Source organism: Mustela nigripes, chromosome 12, assembly GCF_022355385.1.
Source record: "Mustela nigripes isolate SB6536 chromosome 12, MUSNIG.SB6536, whole genome shotgun sequence".
In the NCBI taxonomy this organism is placed as follows: domain Eukaryota; kingdom Metazoa; phylum Chordata; class Mammalia; order Carnivora; family Mustelidae; genus Mustela; species Mustela nigripes.
The window spans coordinates 137,726,831-137,753,129 of NC_081568.1; the positions used below are offsets into that span (position 1 = coordinate 137,726,831).

Sequence of the window (26,299 nt, forward strand, 5' to 3'; positions counted from 1 at the left end):
TTGAAAGTAGTATTCTGCCCAAAGACCAACAATCACACACAGCACAATCCAACAGAGGCATGATGGTGAGACCACAGAAGACAGAACTAAGACCTGTGACAACTCAGTTAATGAAACTGCTGATAATGTAGAAAGTCATTTTCTACTCTCTTCAGCATTCTTAACTTTTTAGTGTCATGGGTCCTTTTGACAGTTCTCTGAAGCCTGTGGTATTAAAGGCAAAGATCTTACTATCTCAAGTGAAACGAATTTTATTGAAATAATTGATCAAATATCTTTGGTCATAATATGTATTTTATTCAAGATATGGTAACAGGCCCGACTTAATGAATGCCCATTAGCCTAAGCTTAAGAACACCTGCCAAAGGAATTCAATAGTGGATATTATGAATGTTATCAGGAAAACCCACAGAGGGGGTAAACTTCTTTTTTTTTTTTTTAAAGATTTTATTAATTTGACAGAGAGAAATCACAAGTAGACAGAGAGGCAGCCAGAGAGAGAGAGAGAGATGGGGAAGCAGGCTCCCTGCTGAGCAGAGAGCCCGATGCGGGACTCGATCCCAGGACCCTGAGATCATGACCTGAGCCAAAGGCAGCGGCTTAACCCACTGAGCCACCCAGGCGCCTGGGGGTAAACTTCTTATAACCTAACATGTATCCACTTTTCTTTATGATGGGAATGGAGTGTGAATAAATTGGGGCCATAGATGTCAAACCAAGAATGCAACCCTGGCCTACAACCTTTCCTGGTAAATTATCTATAGATTTTCCTGGGGATGAAGATGCTCAGATTTTGCTTGATGTTCTTTATGTAACTATTGTACTTAGCTCCTTGTATTATCTCTGTCTCTATCTGTATCTAGAGCTATACTGATAGATAATATAGATACTAATTTTAATATTAGATAACACAAATAATATACAATTGGATAAATATTATCTATTTCTATATTATAGTTATGTATTACAGAATATATTATCATATATAATATATAATAACTATAATATGGAAGGTAGATAATATCTATTATCTATAAATATACTTTATATTTATATATTATATATTGTTATAGTATCCATTATATTTATTATTTATTATTTTAAATTATTTTAAATTTAAATTATGTTAATTATCAATAATAATTCATTAATGTACTATATTATGTTTAATCATACATAATTATATTCCATACTAGATATTAGGATGGATATTATCTATCTTCAAAATTATTTTTGTAAAAATATGGCTCATGATTTTCCCTGAAAAACCAGAAGGGCAGGATGATAAAATCTCATCATGGGCAGAAGGGTTAGGAGTTTTTACCCTGGATAGAGGCAGGAGTCAGTTTCACCCAGGGTGAATATTATTCTCTAGGGTCCAAGAAAGATTACCATTAGGCGTTTTAGGGCCTCCTTCATTTCCTGAAGAGGGATTAGGGTCTGGGTGAGAGGCTCTGTATCACCGACCCCCCCCATCACAAAGGGATCAGCTCCTGACCTGAGGCTGGACCCTACAGACCACAGGAGACCCCTGAGTTCAGGCTGCTGGTAATATCACAACACTGGGCATTGTGTTTGATGAAAGACAAAAAGAGCTTTAAGACCTATGCCTCGTTTCTGTATTTTGGTGCCGAGGAAGGTCTGGATCTTTGCAAATAAGACAGACTATCGGATCAGCTCTGGCACAGAAAGCAAGCGATTCTTCATTTTGACAGATCCTAAGACAGTGATATTAACACATGTGACAAAAGAATGCTGGCCCCAGGGTAGCCAGCACAGAAAATGAAGCTCACAGAAACAAAATGGGTCCTCTGCCTGGCACCATCCAAAGGAAAAAGGGGGTCTAAAAAACAGAAGGAACCTAGGAAGATGATTTCATGAGGTTTTGATCAGCATGTGGGGGTAATAACCTCCAAACCACTCTGCTTCCTTGTTCGGACATCTTGTTTATCAAGGATCCTGGGTTTCCTTTCCATTTTCCTTCATACCAGGACGCTGCAGATAACAAAAGAACTTAAGAAGACAGGAGACATCAATGCAATTACATAACCTTACTCCCCCTAAACTTACTCACAGTTTCTCTCTCTCTCACACACACACACACATATACATACACAGAAATGAACACACACACACGGCTCCCAGCAGATCAGAATACTGGGGAGGCCCCATAACTCACCCCAGCAACTCCTGTCTCCCTTAGGATCAGGTGAGAGGACAAGTATTTACTGAATACCAACTATGCATCAGATATTGTACAAATTTGTTATATACAATGTTTCAGTTAATTCTCAAAAAGAAGGCAGGTATGATTGTTTCAGTTTTATAAGTGAAGACACTATGAGTCAGAAAAGACAAGAAACTGGCCCACGCCAGTCCGTCTGTAAGTGACAGAACTGGGAACCCCTTCCAGCTCTCTTTGGCTCTAGTAGTCGGCTCTTTCCATGATTCATTCTGCCTTAGAGTCTACCAACAGAGCTTCTTCTCTTTAGTTTTTATCCCGGTTTTAATGGAGGATGCATACGTCTCATGGGAAGGTAACTAAGCTCCCACCAGCCTTTATGCTGCCCTTGAGAAGGAAGTGTCAAAGGGAGGAGGAAAACAGGGCACGGAGTGGGCGGGGGAATGGGTGTGTGGGGAACAAGCCCCTGTGATGGAAAAAGCAGAAAAGCGAGATTGGGGTTCCTGGAGACAGCATCTTCCCCAAAGCAACAGGGCTCATTTTAGTTTGCTGCAAGTGGTTTTCTCGATGACGTTGGCCATCTGCAGCCTGTGCAATACAGATCCTATTCCCGATCACACCAACATCCCTGGGAGAAGTCTGTGTTATTTCCTAGACATGGGAATGGGCCAGGGGGATCTGGGGTGGTATAATGAGCACAGGGTGAAAGCAAAAGCTGCCCCAAGAGGCCAGACGGTTGCTCCCTTCACCGCCCCTTCATCATTTCAATTAGGGATGGTTCTTGCAGTGTGCAGGTATTTTCCTGCTATACATATTTTCTCTGCAACAAACCTGAGAGTGTCATGAAATTCCTGACTGTATCTTAATAAATTTTTCCACTATCTCTTTCCTCCTTCAATGTCCTCCTAAAATTGTTATCTTACTGTGCTTAAAGTTTTCAAAATATGAAAGAGGAGGTAGCTGGAAGAAGTGAAATCTTTGGGAACTGCAGCATCTAACGGAGAGTCTTATGTTGTTTCTTTCCACCCAGGATTCTGGCAAAGCCTAGCACGGCCAGTCACTCTCCCCTATATGTTAGTTCTAAAAGCAAAAGTACTGGAAAATACTAAATACATACAGTTAGATCACTTAAGAAACTGGCTTGCCACATAGACACATCGTAAGGCAACGTTGCGAGTTTATAAAGAAAACTACTTTGCAAAGCCAGCCAGCTCTACCCCAAGCAACCGTGGAGAAATGTTCACTCCAGTTGGTCTGAATTATCCATTTTGACCATATTTGCACATAGAATATTTAAAGAATGTCTTGGAAGGCATCACATTTTATCAACATGATGCCATTTTTCCATGCCCTTTGGGGTTCACAAGAAGGGAGAGACACTCACAAGGATGAATATAATAACCATGGAAATCCAAACCCATCTTGGCATAGAAGGTGTTTCCCTATTTAAAAAGGTGTGTGGGGGGGAAGGGCATAATCAAAGGATTAAATCTTTTTTAAAAATTTAGTCTTTTGAAACAAAATGAATGTAAGCAATGCATGCCCCCTTCCCTGTTAGTATAGAATCCAAATTCTTTAAATGGACAAATGAATACTTAAGAAAGATGGAGTTAGGCTGGTGCTGGCTCTGAGCAAAATTATAAAATAGAGAGGGTTTGTCTTCAATATCCTCCGTCCACCCCATTCAGCAGGCTCCATTCTCTCCTGCCTGGTGTCCTTATATGCTCGCTAGTCTCCCTTACTTTTGAACTCTCCCTTTTTCAAAAAGGAGCTGATAGACTTATTCACACCAAGGCTTATGACTGATGAGGTAATATCCCTCCCACAGTCTGGCAAAGACAACTAGTCCCCCACCAGTAGTAACTTTGCCCAACTTCCTCAGATTTAGAGAGCCCCAATTTTTAGCTGGGCACATGATTTCCCAACTTCAAGTCGCAGGCCCCTTTGCAGAATTATATAAGACGTGTCTACAGTGTACTCTTCTTTTCTTCCTTCAAACTGATGCTTAAAACATGGACGTGATGGCTGGAGATCTAGCAGCCATTATGGACCAGATTACATTCATGTGACTCCTAACATGATGGAGTAGACACCTGGATGGACTTGAGTCCCTAATAATGGTGGAGTCACCATACAAGCTCTCAAGTGTCACCCTTGGCCTTTATTTACATAAGAGAAATAAATATCTGACTGTATTGTAGCCACTTTTAAACAGTCTTTTCCTTGCATGAAAACTATAACCAGAATCTAAATCTAATGAGACACCATTGTATTTTAATAGCTGCCATTGGCTTAGCATAAAAGGAATTCTAATAGCGATATTTCAAATTTTAGGGTCTACTTTTATGAAAAGTGAAAAAAAATTTTTTTTTTGAGATAGTACACCTTGGGGGCAAAATTGACTTACTAAACATATACTTTTTCCTGAAAATCAGAAATACAAACATTGAAACTATAAATATGAACCAATGGTCCTTAAGAAATTCATTCATGATCTTCCTTTCCTAGAATTCTGTTTTTGGGGAACAAATTTGAATGACATATTTTGTTTCATGGAAATAAAAACTTACTTTTTCCACAAGCTTTGGAAGGAGCTAGAGTTCATCTGTTGTGACAATTATTAACATTATCTGAGTATTCCAAACACTCTTTTCTGTATTCATTTTCCCTATGCTCACTCTCGGACTCCACGTGCTCCATAATAGACAGGATTAATCCTAACCTCTTCCCTTTGATACATCAGCCCTAGGAATGATATCTGCTGTCTCCTTCATAGAGTTGTGTTCTTTTTTTATCCTGCAAGTTACTATCTATGTAACGACTTCCTTCCTGGTTAACAACTCTTTATATGACATTGTAATCAAATAATTGGCATGGTTTCTTGTCTTATGACTGATAAAACCACCCTCAGAAAATAAGTAATAAGAATCTGTGATATTCGAGCTGCATAGTTCCTCAGTATTGCAATAAATACAAACTCAAATGAATTCTTCCATAGCAGCTTAGAAAATCATACGGTGCTGAGCACCCAGGTAGCTCAGTCATTAGCATCTACCTTCAGCTCAGGTCATGATCCCAGGGTCCTGGGATCGAAGACCACATTGGGCTCCCTGCTCAGTGGAAAGCCTGCTTCTCCCTCTCCCACGCCCCCTGCTTGTGTTCCCTCTCCCTATATATCTCTCTCTGTCAAATAAACAAATAAAATCTTTTTTTTAAAAAAAAAAAAAAGAAAAGAAAATATTGTGCTTATTTTAACATTCAATCTTCAACTTTCAGACCACTGAAAACAAATTTTTAATTTTATATCATCATCATGCTTCGAGAACTAGAAAATGTCACTTTTCCTTCTGTGACCAATTGAATGAAACCAAAAGAGGAAATCTACCTTTTTAAGCATATTCATATTTTCTTTCATTTTACATAATTGTCTTCTGCAGCTGACTGCCCAGCCATAAGGCCACCACTGTCATATAGGGAGTCAAAGTGATCCCATTCCTAGATCACAGATGACCGGGAAAGGGGGGTAAGGGGAGTGGTCCAGGTCACTCTGGTTGATTCCCTGCACTCCTCTTTGCATAGCCACTAGGCCAGTAGCACCTGTGGTCTCAAAAATTTTAATGGGAGTGACAAAAGACCAGATGAGAGCAGCTAGGAACTGGAGGTGGACTGGTTTGGGAAAGACAGGAACAGCACTGAAAGGTAAACTAATAGAAACATGTTCAGAAAAGCCACTGACCCTGAGGCATATGGCTTCAAGGGAATCTGCCTGTCCCTGTTGGCAATTCCAGGCTGATTCTGAATAGCTAATGAAAATTTATCCTTCCTTGTCTTTCCTTCACTGCGAAGAATTTTAAACCAAGAAGTCAGTTTCTTCACCTTCATTCAATCTAATTGTCAGGTGTGTAGACATAATAGTCTATGGTGTTAAGAGAGCCATGCAAACAGAAAATGGGAGAAATGTACTCTTTACACTTCTAAGTAGAGCTTTCGGTAAGGACATTTTATGTTGTTAAAGCTCATAATACCACTCTATGAAGGCTGTTGTTAGATCGAGCCTGTAATTTTCACTCTATATTGAGCTTCCAAATCACAGAGTACTCTAGAGTCACGAACGCCACACAGGTATGACCACGTAATTGTAACATTGACATCTGGAGGGGTAGAGAACTGGTTATAGAAACCATCAGTACAATCACATTAGAATCCTATCGTGTATAGAAATTCAAAGTGTAGACAAAAAACAGTGGGGGAGTCAAGCTGTTGAATCATAAACCAGCATACAAACCATCTTTCCTGGGCAAAAATCCTAATAAAAATAGCTCTATTCCAAATAGAATAAAATAGCTATTCCAAATAGCTCTTTCGTAAGACTTTAAGGCAGTAGGTCATACACAAAATCTGGCCCGTTAATAAGTTCTTTTTGACCTTCCTAGAGTTAAAAATGGTTTTGGGTGCCTGGGCGTCTCATTTGGTTGGGTATCTGACTCGTGATCTCAGCTCTGATCTTGATCTTGGGTTGTGAGTTCAGTCCCCACATTGGGCTTCACGATGGGCATAGAACTTACTTAAAAAAAAAGTTTAGGGAGGCCTGGGTGCCTCAGTAGTTTAAGCATCTGATTCTTGGTTTCAATTCAAGTCGTGAACTCAGGGGTTATGGGATCAAGCCCAACATCGGGTTCCACGTTTAGTAGGGAGTCTGCTTGAATATTCTCTCCCTCTGCCCTTCCCCACTCTCACTTACTCTATCTAAAATAAAAAAGTTTATCTTTTTTCTTTAACAAAAGTCTGAATTAGGTGCCATTATTTTAAAGTTGGGAGATGTCACACAAAATCAGGATTTTGGTTTCTTTTGAGAAAGTGGGAGAGCTGACCATACAGAGCCCACATTCCAATGCGGCAACAACCTACATTGACTGATACTGAATAAAGGCTGTGTCTGTGGGTCAGACAGCCAGTCTTCACTCTTCCGAAGTTTCTCATCAGTCCTTTGATTTATTTATTTGTAATTCATCTTTGATTCTCAAAAGGGTATGAGTTCCTGACCATAGCCTCATTTTAAAGTGTCCCTTTCCCCCATTTTTATCCTCAATTAAATATTTGAATATCACTTAAAGGAGCACTTGCCCTCAGTTAATTGGGAATCCAGTTGAAGGCTTTTCTATGAGAAATATTTACTAAGAGCATGACAGATTTATTGGTAAAAATTCAGAAACAAAGCTTCATAATGACAGCAGAGTGAGGCTGAAAGACTTATTTCTAAGAGGGAAGGAAATATCCGAAGGGAAAAGAAAGAATCAGTGACCTGAGGAGGAATTTTCATACATTAATGGAAGGTCACAGGAAATGATGCATCTAATTTCAGAGAGGAAAAAAAAAAAAAAAATCAAGCAGCCAGTGTTTAGATCAGCCACAAGAGAGATGGTAGAACCAAAGAAAGGAAAAAAGAAAAAAAGACAAACACAAAAAGAAATGTGTTTGGAGACCATCTGAACTTTTTGGAAGCATTCCCATAATTATTTAGTTACCGATGATATAACAAGAGCTACTCGTCTGCTTAAGCCAACGGTTCTTGATTTACCATTAAATGATCCCTCACATGAAGAATGTTGCATTGCTTAAGTTATTAATCTAAAGAAAGAATCATTCAGTCAAAAGAACATCAACAAACCATTAAAAATATATTGCTAGATTTCCAAGATTTGGGCTGGAACTGGAAATACTTCCTAAGAGAATTATGCTTCCCTGTATAGATTACAGAATCTGGGGCACTTTTTCTTTCTGACAAACTAGCCATTTTGTCAAGTACCACTTACAAATTAGTTTGAACTGAAAATGTATAAGAACAGCCAGTAATTCCCTCTCAACCTAGAATGAGGTATCAGATATCCATCAAGTGTCTAAAGTTGATGTATTATGATAAAACATAGTGGGGGAAAAGATAGATATTGTTTCAGAATTTAAAAACTGTAAATAGGTGCATGTGTTTCCTAGCCCCCATCACCTGATATGTTTGCACAGGGTTCCCACTGTCTTCTTGCTCCTGATTTATCATCTCAGTACGTTATCCAGTGGGATATCTTTGGCACAGACTTGCAAACCACAGAGTGGTAGTATCAGAAGGACAATCACTGGATTCGTGTGTCCAGGTGGAAAGAAGCACAAAGAAGAATACAGCTGCCTTTGAAGGGACAGATTGGCCAATGGGAGATGGGCCTCCCTGTATCCTGGAGGAACCTTTTCTTAGCCACATCACCCACTTACCAGACAACAGCCTCAAAATTGTGCCTTAGTGCGACCCACCTCCGGGAGGTCCGAGCCTCCCAGAGCCTGGCTGACACGTTAATTGATCGTCATTACCATTCATCGCAGACATCAACACCCTTTGTGAATGCTCTCTCCACCCAAAGCTGTTTCTCAGGAAAGTCCCTGGGAAGAAAGTCAAAAACAGGGCCGAGCCCATGAGGCTGGGCTTCTGCTGTGTGTGTAATGAATGCACCTCTATTTTCTGGTCTGATCCGCATGACTTCCCTGGTGGTGGCTCTGGAGACCTGGGAGTTTATGTACGGCCATGGGGTGAAGGCTGTTTCTGAATGTGGGTTCTTTGTTGCTCTTCTCCCCACATCTCTGGTCCTCCTATGTAAATAAGTCATCAACAAGCTATTGTCATTCCATTTGACATCTCTGACTCTCATGAACAAAGCACTCTTTCACAGGCCAGATGGTCTGAGATCCCTAATGGTTCGGAGTCCTCCATACAACATCCTTTTATTGCTCAGGAATCTTACATAGGCTTTCCCCTGCTGAAGAAAACCACTAGAAGGCGTCCTCTGGGATCTTGGGGGAACCTGTCCATCCTCTGTCCCCAGAGCCCAGGCCAAATAGGAAATATGGTGACAGCTCTTTATTTTTCAACCTTCTTAGCTTGTAGTTTGATTTTTAAATTTACTTAGTAAATTTACAACTACTTAGTAGTTTAAAATGTACTGAAAGCCTCTTTCCACCCCACTCCTGGTAACTATCAGATAGCAAGGAAGTCAGTCAGAGTGTCAAACAGCTTTGTTCTGTTTTCCCTTAGTAAACACAAAAAAGATCCATGTGTATTTTAAGTCATACCTTGGATCAGAAATATCAGGAAACTTTAAATAAACAGACAAGTTTAGGAAAAAATAATAAAAGAAACCTGTCTTACAAAAAAAAAAAAAAAGAAAGGAAATATCAGGATATCTGATTAGAAGAACACAATTTAAAATCAACGGTGTGATTATTGATTTTTCCACTTTCTTACGGTTTTACCGCCTTCTGTGTTCTCTCTTGCTTTGCTTTCATTGTGTCCACTGTCTGTCTGTCTCCATTTTAGGTGTGGAAGGACAACCCCAACACAATAGAGAGGGTGTCATTAGGAAGGGCACCCTATGGTTGATTCTACTGTCAGTTTGCTCTAGAGCCATAAGGCAGTGCTGACCACTCACACTAGAAAAGTGTGGCTTATAATTTTAACTCTGTTATATTCTGGAAGAAGAAGGATTAGAAATGATAAGCCCAATATAATGATATGAGTCCTCAAAAGTGGACAGCCTTTCCCTGAAAGAGGTAGGACAACCAAAGAAGAAAGGGGCCCAACCACCCATGGCTAACTTGAAGATGGAGGAAACGAACTATATATGCTAAGGAATGTGTATGGCCTCTAGAAGCTGGGAAGACCAAGGAGACATGGGGCCTCCAAAAAGGGCTCCTAAAAATGAACACAGCTTTGCTGACACCGATTTTAGCCTCAAGAGACCCATGTTGGATCTATGACACAGAGAACTATGAGATAATGAATTTGGGTCGTTTTAAGCTGCTAGTGTTATTGTATTTTGCTACAATAGCAACTAAAGCATCCCAAAAGAAAGAGACCAACACTGTGAATGCAGACTTCTGCAAAAATGTTACTCAATTAGTTTTGGCCACACCGTACCCCAGAATTTTAATAGTTCACAGTCACCCAGCTCTCGACTCCACTGGAAACACCACTGAAGGGACTCTATCCCAGGGTATCAGGTGGCCTGCTAGAATGAGAATTATAATGCAATTCACCTTATGGTAACAAAGGCATAAATATTCATATAATATTATACAGGAGAGTCTCATCCAGTGTGACTTGGGAAATAATTCTTTCAGACTTGGCATTCTCCTCAATATGATCTATATAGCTTCCCTGTCTACATGTCAAGCTTGTATCCCCCTTGCCTCTTTGACTGTATTCTTTGTCTTAGCATCTACATAATTCCATAAGGTAGAGTCTTTATTGACTGCTCATGGCTAACTGACTCTATTTTGTGTTCAGGGTTGTGCTGTCTGCATGACAAGGGTCCCCTTCTCTCTTTTCAACTGTGTTGTGAGGACCACTAACAGTCTTCTCCAATGATGGAGCTGGATGGTTAAACCGTTCTTAGGTGGAAAGGTCATTATCAGTTTGGATTCTGAGCTGAAGAGCCATTTCCGTTTTGTAGAGCAATTTCTTATTTGGGATTGTAGGGTATCAGATATGCCACTTTGGCATAAGGATTATTTTGAGTTGAAGGCAATTGGGAAGAAGAAGATGTCAGAAAAGCTCTCTGCTCTCACTCTATTTGCCTAAAAGCAAGACATAAATTTGTAAAGACGTCTCTCTTTCCCAAATCAGGAAGGAAACTCAAAGGCAACTCTACTCTTGTCAGCTCAGAGCCAAGCACCAAGAGGAAGCTACACACAACATCACTAAAGAGCCCTTATCTTCTATTAGTTTCCCCCATATATTTACTTCCTGTATTTTGCCACCCCTAAAAGCCTAAATCTCTTTGCCTTGTTACTCCTTCACAAATTTATTGTTTTTTGTTAAGATGCAATGTAAACATCAAATTCTGACCACCCTAAGAGTTTCTCATCCTGTGTGTAAGTATGAGGCACCAGTTAATACACTCTTTCTCTTGTTAATCTGTCTTTTTTAAAAAAATGGATTTCTTTTTTTTTTTTTTTAAGATTTTATTTATTTATTTGCCAAAGATCACAAATAGGCAGAGAGACAGGCACAGAGAGAGGAAGAAGCAGGCTCCCTGCTAAGCAGAGAGCCCGATGCGGGGCTCGATCCCAGGACCCTGGGACCATGACCTGAGCTGAAAGCAGAGGCTTTAACCCACTGAGCCACCCAGGCGCCCGTTAATTGTTTATTAGCAATATTCTGTAGGCCCAACCACTGAACCGAAAAAGGTATAGAAACTTTTTCCTCTTCCACAGAACCCTAGGATAAAAAGGATCCCCCAACATGTTGTGCCAATGTCATTTTGTTTAATCCCATTAGATGGCATCAGTAGTTCATGGTCAATTACAGTTCAGCCATTTCATACCCATGTATATGCAGTACATAAATACGAGAAAAGCAAAAACGAAATTTGGAATATACTGTAAAAATAGTAGAGGACCATTGGAGATATTGCCTATAGTGCTCAGAAAAAAAGAGGTAGATTTGATTTTAATACCGAGGTGACTGTTTGATCAGTAACTGTGTCATATTTGGAAGTTCTGATAGGTAGAAGAGGGTTGCCCTGGATAAGTCACTGCATTAACATGATGTAGCTACCTAAAATATGGAACTTCCTTTCATGTTTCCCTGTCTGTGTGCTCCTCACAAAGAAGAACAACTTGGCAATTCAATGTCAGAGTGTGTTGTTTAAAGCTGGGGTGAATGTTTGGTCTGCCTTATCATTGTGTCCCCAACCCTAGTTGTGGCCATGTGATCTGCTGTAGAAGATCTAATTGTAGAAGTTTGCGCTTTCCTAGGTGCTTCTCATCCCATTTGTTTTTTATCACACTGTGATCCTTTAAAGTGTGTCTTGTTATCTAGATAATAAGAATTAATGTTAATGTCTAAGGTCTAGAGATGATATTATATTCTTAATCGCAATTTTTATTAAGATAATTGTGGATGCACATGCATTTCTAAGAAAAAAAATATAGAGATCCCTTAACCCCTTGTCTGATTTCTCTCAATTGTAACACAGTGTAAAATTATGATATAGTATTTCAATCAGAATACTGATATTGACACAATCCACTTTGATCTGTATTCATGTCTGTGTGTATTAAGCTTTGTACAATTTTATTGCCTACAAACATAAGCACCACTATAGTCAAGAGAGTGAACAGATCCAACACCTTATGATGTCTGATGTTATCAATTTACACCCACCTCTCTCCCTTCCGCTGCCCCCTCCAAGTCCCCGTCTCTTATTCCTTAAACACACTAATCTGTCCTCCATTTCTATATATACATGTTTAGTCATTTCAAAATAGGATCAGGCAGTAAACCACCTTTTGGGATTGGCTTTTTTCCCAGCTTAATTCCCTGCTGATATATCTAGTTTTTGTTTGTTTCAATAATTAGCTGTTTTTAATGGCCGAGTACTATTCTATGCTAGGCATGTATCAAAATTTGTTTTACTTGTTCAAGAACATTCAGGCTGATTACAGTTTGGCTATTACAAGTAAAGTTTTACACATTTGTGTGTAAAATAGCAATGTCATTTGGGCTGGTTTGTGAAAGAAGAATAGGAGTTACAAAGGGAGAAGGACATTTACAGCTGACACAGATAGCACCATAAGCAAAGGTAATGGGAACCTAAAAGAACATGATGTGCTAGAAAAACTGTGGGGCTTTGGTTTGTGGCAGGAAGGACAGGTGTGTGTATGTGAAAGTTTGTGGAGGAGGGGTCTGCGTGTGTGTATGTCTATAAGCAGATGGGGATGTAATGAGATGTGAGTAGATGGATGTAAGTTGATGAGTGTATGTATGGGTGAGAGTATACCTGAGTGTAAGTATGTAGATGGATAGAGTTGGTCCGTATGTGAGGACTAGTACAAGTAGATGGGTAGGCCTGTATTATGGGTGGAAATATGTATGAGTCTACAAGTGTATATAACAGAGAATGTATGTATGTGAGTGTGTAGATGGGTATGAGTACACGAATGTGGGTTGTACATGAATATGAGTGAATAGATGTGTGTGTATGGATATAGGAAGAGATGGGTGTGAGGCAAGGAGAGATGGACGTGAGCGTGTGAATCAATACGAACTATTAAGTGTGGTATGTGTATGCATAGAGTTAAGTGTATTTAGATGAGTATGACTGGGATGCATAGATAGGTGTGAGTGGATGGTTGTGAGTGTGTAAACGTTTGTGTATATGTGAGTTGATAAACAGATATAAGTGTGTGTGTGAGAACAGGTAGTATGATGTGGGTGAAATGGCAGAGGAAAAGAATGAAGAATAAAAGAGAGAAGTAACAAGGAAAGAAATTTGAAAACAAAATATCAAAAGCAGTATAGCTACTTTTAGGAAATCTGATTGCCTTACAGGAAATGAGGAACCTTTACAGATTTTTCTTAAACACATGCAACATATGATTGAAAACATGTCTTGAGTAATAAAATCTGGCAAATATCAACATTTCACATCTAAAGACTACACAAAGGAAGTTCTTTAGTTTCCTAAAAGGATCCATTACAGAATTTTCTCTAAAAGCAAACATTTAGAAGGAAAATAGATCACCCTGATCTACAAAATGTAATTTGTATCTAACTTCTTGAAACCATGTGTACAACACAAAACCAGACGTATATGTTTCTTCCAGTTCTCAAAATCTGTTGAATGTTGTTTCAAACAGTCACCGTCATGTCCCATCTTATTTTACTAGTAGCTGACACATGTCTAAATATTTTTGTTAAAAATCTTGACAAATACTTCTGGACCAGAGAGTGAACTTCTGCTGTAGATTTTTGCGGTATTTAGACAGAATTTTTAAAAATGAAAGAATTTATTTTAAAAGCATCTTTCCTTTGGATGCTAAACCAATTCCTAATTCCCCTTTCTGTGTGGCCTGGGATTAGGTCACTCAGATCTTAAGTTTGATACCATCACATCTAGGAAAAAAGTCCAAGTTCAAGCTAACCATAAAACCCCTGGTAAGGTCTAATTTACTAAGAAAAAGTAGCTTCTAGCAAAGACTCTAGTAATACTCTCATTGGTCTCCATTCCAAAGTACTTTTTGCATAGTCCTATAAATTCAGACCTACCTGAAATGCTAGCTCCAAAATGCTTATCAGTTGTGGAATCTTGGGATATGTAACTTCTAGGTGTCTCAGTTTCGTCTCAGGTTTAGTGGGATAATAATACCTTGCATAGTTATTGTGAGCCTTAAACGTAAGAGAAAATGGTTAGCATGCTGTGTGGTAGGTGGTAAGTGTGTTATCATCATTGTCACTATATGGCTTTAATGTCTGTCTGCTTCTCCATATTTTCACAAACCCAGCAGGTGGGAAATGTAATTACGAGACTAACTATAGATTTCTGAAATTATTCTCCTTTTGCTAAAATATTATAAGGAATTTCAAAGTTGAGTTGGCTAACTGAAATCATATTTTATTTTGTTTTTAAGATTTTAATATTTTATTGATTATTATTAATTTATTGATGCATCTGGGGCTCAGTCTCACCACCCTGAGATCATGACCTGAGCCAAAATCCAGAGTCAGACACTTAACTGACTGAGCCCCCCAGGTGCCCCAAATCATATTTTATTAAAAGATATTCCGGGGTGCCTGGGTGGTTCAGTTGGTTAGACATCAGTCTTTGGCTCAGGTCATGATCTCAGGGTTCTGAGAGTGAGTCCTTCTGAGGCTCCACACTCAGCGGGGAGACTGCTTGTCCCTCTGCTCCTCCTCCCTATTCATGGTCTCTCTCTCACTCACTCTCAAATAAATAAATAAAATCTTAAAAAAAAAAAAAAAGACATTCTAACCTGTAGTCCCCAAAAGGAAAGAAATACTGAAACTTAGGAGATAAAGGAGTGCACTTTTTTAAAGTTAACAAGTCTAACTACTATGAAATCATCACTTAACTCCCCCTCCCCAATATAGGCAGATTGGATCTGAACTGGGTGCTAGAAAAAAATGCTCCAATACATGAATTGACTGGAAAAGAACTGGCCCAATCACGTTCCTGTCTTGGGGAAAAAAATAGTAATGGTTGCTCAAGCCAGACGAAAGTGAGAGAGAGCTGCCATGTCCCAGCAAATAAGTGATGCTTGGAGGAAGGCAGAACAGAGGGCACAGGAATGGCTGGGGGTGATGACAGGCTGATGACAGGATAGCTGGAGCTGCCATTGTTACTTGGGGACAGAAGACATGTGATGTTCCACAGTCTTTACATCTTACTCTGAGTGTATAGAATATCCATGCTCCGGGAACATCATGACATTCCTACCAGATACGAGACATGACATGACATTCCTACCAGATATGAGAAGATGTTATCACTGCCAATCATGTCAGGTATGAGAGAGGAAGCACTCACTTCAGAGGTGGAAAGGCAGTGACCACGTTGGGTTCGTGGAGCTTGACTGTGGACAGGCCAGTTTCTACACTTCTCTTTAAAAGGGAAGCAGGCTGTGGTCTCTAGTTCTCCTCAGATATTTCAACAATTCAAGAAAGAGCCTGATGAACATAGGTCTGAAAATCAATGGGGGTAATATCTGGTTATTAATGCTCTATTCAGCAGAAATAGAAAGAACCTGGTTGAGAAGTTCCTTTGACGATCCTCTAGAATTCTGAAACTTTATGAAAAACTGCCTACTAATTATTTTGGTGTCTGGACCAGAGAACAGAGTCTACTCAACTCTCTGGCTCAGGAGTCCCCTGGAGCAGGTAGGTCTTGTGGTTCCGGAAGCTTAGTTTTTAGATTCCCTTGCATTTCCATGCATGTATCCTTCTAATAAATGCCCCACTGTTTGAGGTACTTGAATGTGGTAAGAAGGCCTGCCTGGATTAATTTAATAATTCATTCATCCCAGAATGCTGCCTCTGGCAGTAGAGTCCAGAACAGATATTTTGTGACATAATTTTTGAGTTCCCTTCGCCACCACAAACAACACCACATTATTGGACATAAGTCTTATTGGACGTAAGGTTGGACATAAGTCCAACCCTTCCAACCATGAGTTAACAGGCTCGTTTTCACAACATGTTTACCTCAATTATGTATTCTTAAGATTTTGCATCACTACAAATAAAGAAAACCCTACTCTTGTCTCTTCATGAAATAGAGGCATATCTTTTTATCAAAGTAAGAAGTCTGGAGGTCATCTGAGGCTCAACAATCCTGGTGCTTCAGTGATGGTCTTGGCTTTTCCCTCACGGTTGTAACTACTGTACTAGTGCCATAGTATTTTTTAAACCATGTCATTTTCTTGTCTTTCAATAGAGCAGATAGGCCAGTCCTAGTGTCCCCAGTCCTAAGGTCTAGTTAAGCTCTTCTCCTGTAGGTTTTTTGTGATGGTTCGCAGTTGGCCCAGGTAAATATTTCTGAGAATCCCATCAACCTATGTCTGTGAGACACCAATACAAGGCATCACAAACATCCTCTTCCTCTCTTCCTCTCTCTTCCTTTCCTTTTCCTGAGTTTTCATGCTGGGAAGCCCTATCTACAAAAGGATGTTCCACTAGGAGACAAATATGTCAAATTTCTCATGTGCCTCCGAAGCTGCCTAAAAAGGATTTCCCTTTCTCTCTGTCTTGAGAACTATTTTGTTACCCTGGATCCCAGGGTGGGAAACTACAGTTGAGAAACCCTTAGTGAAATCTGCATTGGCTTTCAGCAAGCTTTGGCAATTTCTCAGTGCTTTACTTTCTCCCCGCCCCCCACCCCCCAATGTTCTGTCCCCTCAGAAGCTTTCATTTAAATGTTTTAAGCTGGTTTCCATTTATTAGTTCATACCACCATGTTCCTAGTTTTCAAACACCAAGATCTTATATACCATGTTTCTATTTAAAAATATATATAGAGAGAAGAGGTTGACGTATCTCAAGACGCAATGGAATCAATATTTGAAGATGTATAGATTTAGAATCTATCCTGCAAATACTGAACAGAGGAACGACAACTTTAGGCTACAAACTCAATCCTTGTTGGTTAATTGTAAAATTCCAGTTACAAAATTAACATTGAAAGAGATGCCATCACATTAAAGATGAATTATTCAGGGACGCCTGGGTGGCTCAGTTGGTTCAGCCGCTGCCTTTGGCTCAGGTCATGATCCCAGCATCCTGGGATCGAGTCCCACATCGGGCTCCTGGCTCGGCAGAGAGCCTGCTTCTCCCTCTGCCTCTGCCTGCCTCTCTGCCTGTGCTCGCTCTCTCTCTCTCTAACAAATACATAAATTTTTTAAAAATCTTAAAAAAAAGATAAATTATTCATGAAGCACTCAGACCTATTTTATTTAGAAAACCAATGGATAGTGTCCAATTAAGTCATTTCAGCTACAGCAGTATTCCACTGCTGCTTATCAATAAGCTTGTCCTGGGAGTCTCTGCTAAAAATTCATTTGCAAGTTTCTTATCACCCATAAATATGCTAATAACTAAAATAATTAAATGCCACTTGACATAGTCTTTGACATAAGAAATACACTAACTGAAGAGGAAAATGTGGTTTTAATTTTTGTTACTCAAAATGTCATGTGTTTCATATATAAGATGGTTCACTTGGAACTAAATAGACAAAGTAATCCAAGATTTATCTTATTCTTATGTTGCACAATCATTTTGTATTTTTGAAGGGAAATGCCATGAACTGATTCAAATAATGTAAATCCTTATTTTGTTTTACACATTTATGACTTCAAAATGATCCATAACAGTTTTTCACAAATTAAATATATGTATATCTATCTTTCCAATGAAATTATACATATATATATACACACACATATATATGTGTGTGTGTATATATAGTTGCTTAGCAACAGGCTGGAATTTTTATTAGCTATATTTATTATCATGTCACTGGGGGTCACACACCAGAACACACAGACACACACAGACAAAGACACAAACACACACACACATCTCTTCACATATTCTTTCTAGGTCAGAGAATATATTGAGAATCATCGCCATAATCATCACTTAGCAAAGAATGGATGCCAGGATCCATCTAGCACTCATTTGGTAACAATATGTTGGATTGGAATCAGATGGTACTAATAAGGACAATCATTGGCTGAAAACTGAATTCTGACTCTACCCGCAATTGTTTCTTTCTTCTCCCATCGTCATTCCTTCTCATTTTGCTCTTCATTCGTTTCACTGTCATTTTCATAAAACCACCCCTGACCCTATCTCTGGACTGGGAAGAAGTCACAGCGGTGGTGAGTTCAGACTGAAATGATCATGAGGGTGTTTTCCTTTGCCCCAGCTCTCCAGCGAGGTTCTTGATCCTAGCGTGGACTGGCATGGGAGAGGAGGGGTGGGGAGGAGAGAGCAAGAGGAAAGGTAAAAGGCACTGCTCTAGTAGACACTAGAACATTTGGCTTTTCACCCTTCATTTTCTGTATGATCACCTATTAATGATCTGCCAGAGAAGGAAACCTCATATCCCCCTCCACTCCCCTTCTCCTTTCTTTCTGCTCACCATCTCATCTCTTGTCTTCTCTGATTTTTATCTTCATGCATCTTCTTTCCTACATTCTTTCCCACCTCCTACCCTTTTGATACTGGGTAACTCCATGTGATAATACATTCATTCAAGTAGAAACATCACCACAGGGGCGCCTGGGTGGCTCAGTGGGTTAAGCCGCTGCCTTCGGCTCAGGTCATGATCTCAGGTCCTGGGATCGAGCCCTGCATCGGACTCTTTGCTCAGTGGGGAGTCTGCTTCTCTCTCTCTCTCTGCCTGCCTACTTGTGATCTTTCTCTATCAAATAAATAAATAAAATCTTAAAAAAAGAAAGAAAGAAACATCACTACACATATCGCTGATGCGGCTGGTTATTCCTTCTAGACATTTGGCCTGCCCACCTGAGTTTGCAACCAGGTAGGTGAATGGACCGGCCTCACCGGCCACAGGCTGCTTCTGCAGTAGCAGGGGAATAAATAACCCTTCCTGCGTGCCAATCTTTTCCGGAGTAGGCATATTCAACTCTTTAAATCCCAAAACAGGTCCTACACATCCCCGGGTTAAATGTTCCATGGTTGTCCCTCCACTCTGAAATAAAATCCAAATGCTTAGCCACTAAGTTCCTCTGTACCTGGTTCTTTCTTTAAGTCTCTGCCCTGGTCCCTCTTTACTCTCCCCTGCTTGCACTCACGTTTTATCCATGTTCACTTTCCAGGTCCTCAAAGAACCTGAAGTCCTTCTCACTGCAGGTTAGGTCAGAGAAGGGACTGGAAAGGGCTTTGCTCAGGCTCATGCCATGGCTTAGAATCTTCCCCCAGTTCTTTGCCAAATTTCCTCATATTTTCTCTATTTACATATCATCAACTCAAAGAGAGCCATCCTGACTACGCTTCTCTCAGTACTTTCTCTCTCTCTCTCCCACACACATACCGATGCACATACGCACACATGCACCAACGTGCAGAAGTACATGTGTGCATACACATGCATATACATGCACACAGAAATACATGTGCATACCACAGGACTTTTGGACAGGAAGGGCTAACAGCCAGCTTTGTAGTATCTTCTCAAGTCTTGGGGATCTCTGAGCATCTTACCTTGCTCCTTATAATCCTCAGGAAATTAGGAATTAGTATTCTAGCTTTAGAAGTGTAACTCCCCCAAATCGGAGAGAAATGAGAATCCATCCAAGGACTGAGTACTGGACCAAACCCTCATGACAAAGACAGTTTTATCAAGTGATAAGCAACAAACATCAATGTCCTGGAGCTTCCTCCAAAAATGGGGATAATTGACAGGCACACCAGAGGTGACACAGAACTTGCTAGCTCGGGCCGTGGGTGCTGTGTGACTAGAGAGAAAGCTGAAGAAAGATCTAAGAGGCTGGCTTTCCTGAGCTGAACTTATTCTTACGTTGTCCCTCTTGGTCACACGCATTCTGAATGCAGATGAGTCTCAAAGTTTAAATCTTGGAAGTGTTATCTCTTTTGAAGAGAACCCCAAAGGACTGGGTGCTCAGAGAAAAAAGAGATCCGTAGCCACAGCCCTTTAAATGCCCATGTGTGAGATGGGAAGCTATTTCAACAGAACTGAAGATTAGACAAGTGTTAGGAAACCATGGCTCACTAGCCAATCTGGCCAGCTGTCTGCTGCTTTCTGTAAATAAGGGTTTACTGGACCAAGTCGCACTTACTCGTTTCTGTGTTTAGCTTTGGCTGCTCTTGCCCGACAACTGGAGAGCACATGGCTTACAAGGCCTCAATTATTTACCATCTGGGCATTGAACAGCCAAAGTTTGATGACTCCTGAATTAGAGCCTACAGAGGAGAGTCCGTTTTATTTTAACAGTGAAACATCCGATTACGAATCAACATGAATTATAAAGTAGCGCTCAGTGCAAGCAGAATTCTACCAGGTCTTGCTTGCATAGGACTCAGTCAGGCTCCTCACAGAGACTTCTCTCAAACAACAACAAAACAAGCAGAATCTCTTGCTGTATTGCACTCAGGACATTCTCTGCAGCTTGTCGTCACTCTGAATTTCTCAACAGCTTGCCTCCCGTACGTTTTCCCTCCCTGCTGCCCCGACATGGTGCCCACTATGCTTGATGCCATACTTGTATGCTATGATGTTCTGCATACGCTGCTGTGTTTTTAAAACTCCACGGGAATCACCACCAGCTTCCTCAGGAAGGGTGTTCCACAGCAGTTCACATTCTTCACCATTTATGGTTTTTTTTTTTTTTTTGCTTTCTTTTGTTTTTTGTTTTTTTAAGAACTGCGTGTTTGTTTTTTTTTTTAAGATTTTATTTATTTATTTGACAGAGAGAGAGATCACAAGTAGGCAGAGAGGCAGGCAGGGGGAGAGGAGGAAGCAGGCTCCCCGCTGACTGGAGAGCCTGATGCGGGGCTCGATCCCAGGACCCTGAGATCATGACCTGAGCTGAAGGCAGAGGCTTTAACCTACTGAGCCACCCAGGCATCCCTCTAATTTTTTTTTTGGTATAATACAAATGTTCTTAGTTAAGTTGCATGATTCTTGAATATGTTTCATTCACCAGAGAAGTTGGGAAAATTATTTAAGATGATATCACATATTCATTTAAATTATTTAAGCACCCAGAAGGAACAGCCAAATTAAAGTCCAAGTTTGTGAAGAAATTGCTCTAAGAAATAATACATGAAATTCAAATGCTAAAATAATCTGAAAAATGCAACTGAAAGAAATGATAGTTTGCAACCTGAGCCTCAGAAGGAATGGGTATCTTTTGATAGGGATAGCAAACTTGGAAAGGCTGAGGAAATGTTCCTTAGTAAACACTTGAGTGTCAATAATTTTCTGTCAATTCACAGGAATGTATGAAGACAATTAACCGGATGTTTATTTTATCAGATATGGATTTTTTTCTCTATAATTGTGAGGAATACATTGTTAAATAGGAAACAGAGATTATAAGTAATGTTTCCTTGCAAAAATTATGGGCCAAGAAATAGTTCCTTTCCCTCTTGCTTTGTCCAAAGTCATGCCTGCAATATAGTAGACATTCAAAAATTACTGAAGGAAGAAATGAAAATTAAGTTTACATATCATTCTGTATAAATACATTTGAAAAATGCATCTCGTTTGCTGGGATTATCATTCTTGAATACATTTATGACTGTACATTTTTGGGTTTTGTTTGTTATAGAATCACTTAAAATCAGATTAAGTCCAGGGAAAAATTTGCTCAACATGCAAGAAAAAAATGTCCAACTTAACACAAACTCTTACGCATCGTTCCAGTGGCAAGAAATCATGGAAGGACTCCACTTGTATATTTGTTTTAATACTTGCCATACTACTTATAAGCCAAGATGAGCTGCTTTATTAAAAATTAACAATGCCAGTAAAGATAGATAAATTGGTTCATGTAACAGAATAGAATCCAGAAATATATGGTTGGTTCACATACGCAGTCAATTCATTTTTGACCCAGATGCTAAGACAATTTAATGGAGGGAATAAAATCTTTTAAACAAATGATGGTGTAACAACTAAATACATGTAGGGGGAAAGTTAATATCAATTCTCTTCTTTCACATGTGAAAATTCAAAGTGGATCATAGAACTAATATAAAAACTATAATATGTAAAATGTACAAGTATAAAAACTATAAAGCTTTAGGAAGAAAGCAAAGAAAAATATCTTTATGAATTCAGTAGATACAAAGACTTCTTAGACAAAACACAAAAAAGCATTAAACTTAAAAAAAATAGAATTTTAAAATTTTCCTGTGTATTAATTAGAAACTTCTGTTCTTTAAAACTATCATCAAGGGGCACCTGGGTGACTCAGTTGGTTAAGCAACTGCCTTCTGCTTGGGTCATGATCCCAGGATCCTGGGATGAACCCCACCTCTGGCTCCCTGCCCAGTGGGGAGCCTGTTTCTCCTTCTGTCTCTGCGCCCCCCAACACTGTCTCTTGCTATCTCTCTCTCTCTTAAAAAAATAAAGTCTTAAAAAAAAACCCATAAAACAAAAAACACCATCAAGGAGTGCATGGGTGGCTCAATCAGTTAAAGCATCTGACTCTCGATTTCAGCTTAGGTCATGATCTCAGGGTCATGAGATCAAGCCCCCAGTCAGGCTCCGCACTCAGCATGGAGTCCGCTTGTCCCTCTCCCTTTGCTCCTTCTCTCTCTCTCAAATAAACAAAAAAATACAATCTTAAAAAAAACCCAAAACACCATCAAGAAAATTAAAAGCCAAAGTCATAGATTGGAAAGAAATGTTTAGAAGACATATATTTGAAAGGATTTATTATATATATCTATATCTATCTAGCTATATATATAGATGGTCATAATTCAAACAAAACAATTTTTTAAAATGGGCCAAAGTTTTGAATAGATTATGCATAACAGAAAAAGTATAAATAGTCAATAAGTTCATGAAATAAAATTTGACATCATTAGCTGTTAGTCATTAGCAAAATGCAAACTAGAACCAGAGATACCACACATGAGGATGGCTAAAATTAGAAAGGTTGCTAATACTGAGTGTTAGTGAGGATGTGGGAAAACCGGAACTCCCACACATGCCTGGTGGAAGTGTGAAATATATAAACACTTGGGAGACCAGTTTGTCAGAATCTCACAAATTTAAACCAACACCCACCTACTAACATGGGCATTCTATCCCTAAATCATCACCCAACAGAAGTGAAACCATACGTCCACAAAAGACATATATGAATGTTTACAAAAGCTTTTACTCTTAATAGTGAAAAAAATCTAAGAAACAACACAAGCATATCTCAGCAGGTAAACGCATAAGTGAAGGATATTCGTGGGATAGAATAGTACCCCACAATAAAAATGAACAGACTTCTGATACAGTGATCCTACTCAAAAATATTTTGTTAAGGGGCGCCTGGGTGGCTCAGTGGGTCAAGCCTCTGCCTTTGGCTTGGGTCATGATCTCAGGGTCCTGGGATCAAGTTGCACATCGGGCTCTCTGCTCAATGGTGACCCTGCTTCCCACCCCTCTCTCTCTGCCTGCCACTCTGCCTCTCTCTCTCTCTCTGTCAAATAAATAAATAAATTTTTTTTTTTGTAAATAAAATCTTAAAAAAAAAAAAAGAAAAAATATTTTGTTGAATGAAGAGTCAGGTGCAAAGAATATGCTGAATTATTCTATCTATGAACAGACAAAGATAATCTGGAAGGGAGAGAAAGAAGATCCGTGATTGCTGGTTGGGGGGCTGGGTGGGTGGAGAATGCACTACAAAGGGTAATGGACATGTTCTTGTATTGATAACACCCGGTGGGTAGATGGATGTAATCCTTTGTCAAAACTCATCAAACTGTGTACTTAAAACATATGCATTTTACCGGACGTGACGTATACATCAGTGAAGATAATATAAACAAGAAAGGAAACATCTAAAATGGACAAGAAAGGTAACCAGATAGTTAATAAAAGCGAGACAGCGATGTCCAACAAGCTCATGTAAAAATGCTCAACTTCATTAGTCAGGGGAATGCAAATTGTAGACACAGTGACATATCATTTCATACCCATTATAAAGTCAAGCATACATCTACCATCAATTTCAGTGCTAGGTCTGAACCTGAGATACATGAAACCATATGTTTACCAAGAGACTTGTGCAAGAGTGATTACAGCAGCTTTAGTTACAGGAGACACGAACTGAAAGCAAGCCAAATACCAAGGAGCAGGAGGAGAGAGAAACAAATGCAGGATAATCCTATAATGCAATAATACTCACCTATAAAAGGCATTGAGTTAGAAACATACACAGTAACATGGGATCATCTCAAAAACATTCTGCTGAGCCAAAGAAGTCAGATACAAGTGTGAGTCTATTCCTATGAAGTTCACAGACAGCCCGGTTATTCTCTAGTGATAGAAATCAGAACAGTGGTGGCTCACGGAGGGACAATGGACTACAAAAGACATGAGGAAGCTTTCTGGATGATAGAAATGTCCATGTCTTGCTTAAGGTGATGGTTTACAGCATTATGTATATTTGTCAAACTCACTGATTTTAGGCTCTTGAATTTAAGAACTTAGGGTCCGTTGCATTTCCCCACATACATTTTATCTCAATAAAGAATCTGCCGATTCATCTGAGTAACTCTAGCCTTTCTCACCCCTTTCTTTTTCAAGGATAATTTGGCTAATAAACATATAATCCTGGGTTAATGTAAAAAACATTTCATCTACTTTCATTGAAGACAATTATTTTTAAATAATTATACATTTAAATAGTATTATTTTTGGGGCACCTGGGTGGCTCAGTCAATTGAGCGACCGACTCTTGGTTTTGGCTTAATTCATGACCTCAGGGTCGTACGATGGATCCCAGATTTGGGCTCTGTGCTCAGAACAGCGTCTGCTTGATACTCTCTCCCTCTATCCCTCCCCCTGCCCTACTCTTTCTTTCTCTCTAAAATAAAAGAAATAAATAAAATCCTTAAATAATATTATCTCTTCAATTGGAATATTATCTCTTCAATATTATCTCTTCAATTATCTCTTCAAAGAGAAATTTGGTTCTCTTTTAGCCCCTTAAACATTGACTCCAGAGTTCCCATTACTGCCAGCACCACCCAGTGAAGTAAAATGATACTTGTTACTTTGTCAGTCAAGGGTTTTTACTTCGTGATTCATTATTTTATTTGGGGTTTCTTTTCTTTTCTTTCTTTCTTTTTTTAAGAAAATATTTTATTTATTTATTTCACAGAGAGAAAGAGATCACAAGTAGGCAGAGAGGCAGGCAGAGAGAGAGAGGGGGAAACAGGCTCCCTGCTGATCAGAGCCTGATGCAGGGCTCGATCCCAGGACCCTGGGACCATGACCTGAGCTGAAGGCAGTGGCTTAACCCACTGAGCCACCCAGGTGCCCTGAAGTTTCTTTTCTCTAGTGAGATACTATTTATGACATGTTAGCGAGATGGAAGTGGAGGAGACCAGGATGGCCTAACATAAGCCTCTATCATTAGTGGAAAGGTAAGGTTGGAGACTGACTGATTAGTTAGACAACAGAGGAAAAGCACACTTTCCAAGAGAGCCTCACCTGGCAAGGTTTGTTGTCACCCTTCTGCTTCAGCTTGTGTCATGGCCTGATGAGCCCCTCAGGGAGGGGGCTGGTGGAAACAGGAGCAGAAGAGCTGGGAGCTCCAGGATTCACATGCCCTCTTGCAGGAATTCTTGAGTATGTACGGTTGGGCTGCCAGGAAGAGAAACCCCAGCCTTTGTCGCCTAGAGAGGTATCCTGGCAACCTGTCAACAAAAGGGACAGCACCGAGTTCTGTAGCGACGGACGGAAAAATCCAGAACAAGGGGTGGAGGGACTCTGAAACCAATAGTACAACAGGTATGGATGGATCTCAGCTTTCTTGGAAGTTGACTCCAGTGGACTGAACCCCGAAGGAGGAGAGGTGCATGAATTTAAGCCACAAGGCTCTTTTCAGGGAGGAAATGGAGTGGAACCCCTTTTTCAAAGGAAGAAAAAGGAAGATTTACTGTCTTACTGATCTTGTCTAAGGTCTTCAGAAAGCAACATCTATAGTCAGGAAGCTTGGCCTCTTACGGAGACAAATGGGAGATTCTCCATGAAGATGTGGACGTTAGGGGTAGTT

General features: G+C 39.8%; 1 protein-coding gene across 1 annotated transcript in view; it reads right to left on the reverse strand.

The window, feature by feature from the left end:
* The window catches only part of LOC132028030 (zinc finger protein 474-like), a 56,342-nt gene extending 30,549 nt beyond the window's left edge, over positions 1-25,793 (reverse strand). Inside the window, exon 1 of the mRNA XM_059416685.1 lies at positions 25,735-25,793. The gene's annotated coding sequence lies outside the window, so the exon portion shown is untranslated. The remainder of the gene's footprint in view (positions 1-25,734) is intronic.
* Between the last annotated feature and the right edge of the window lie 506 nt (positions 25,794-26,299).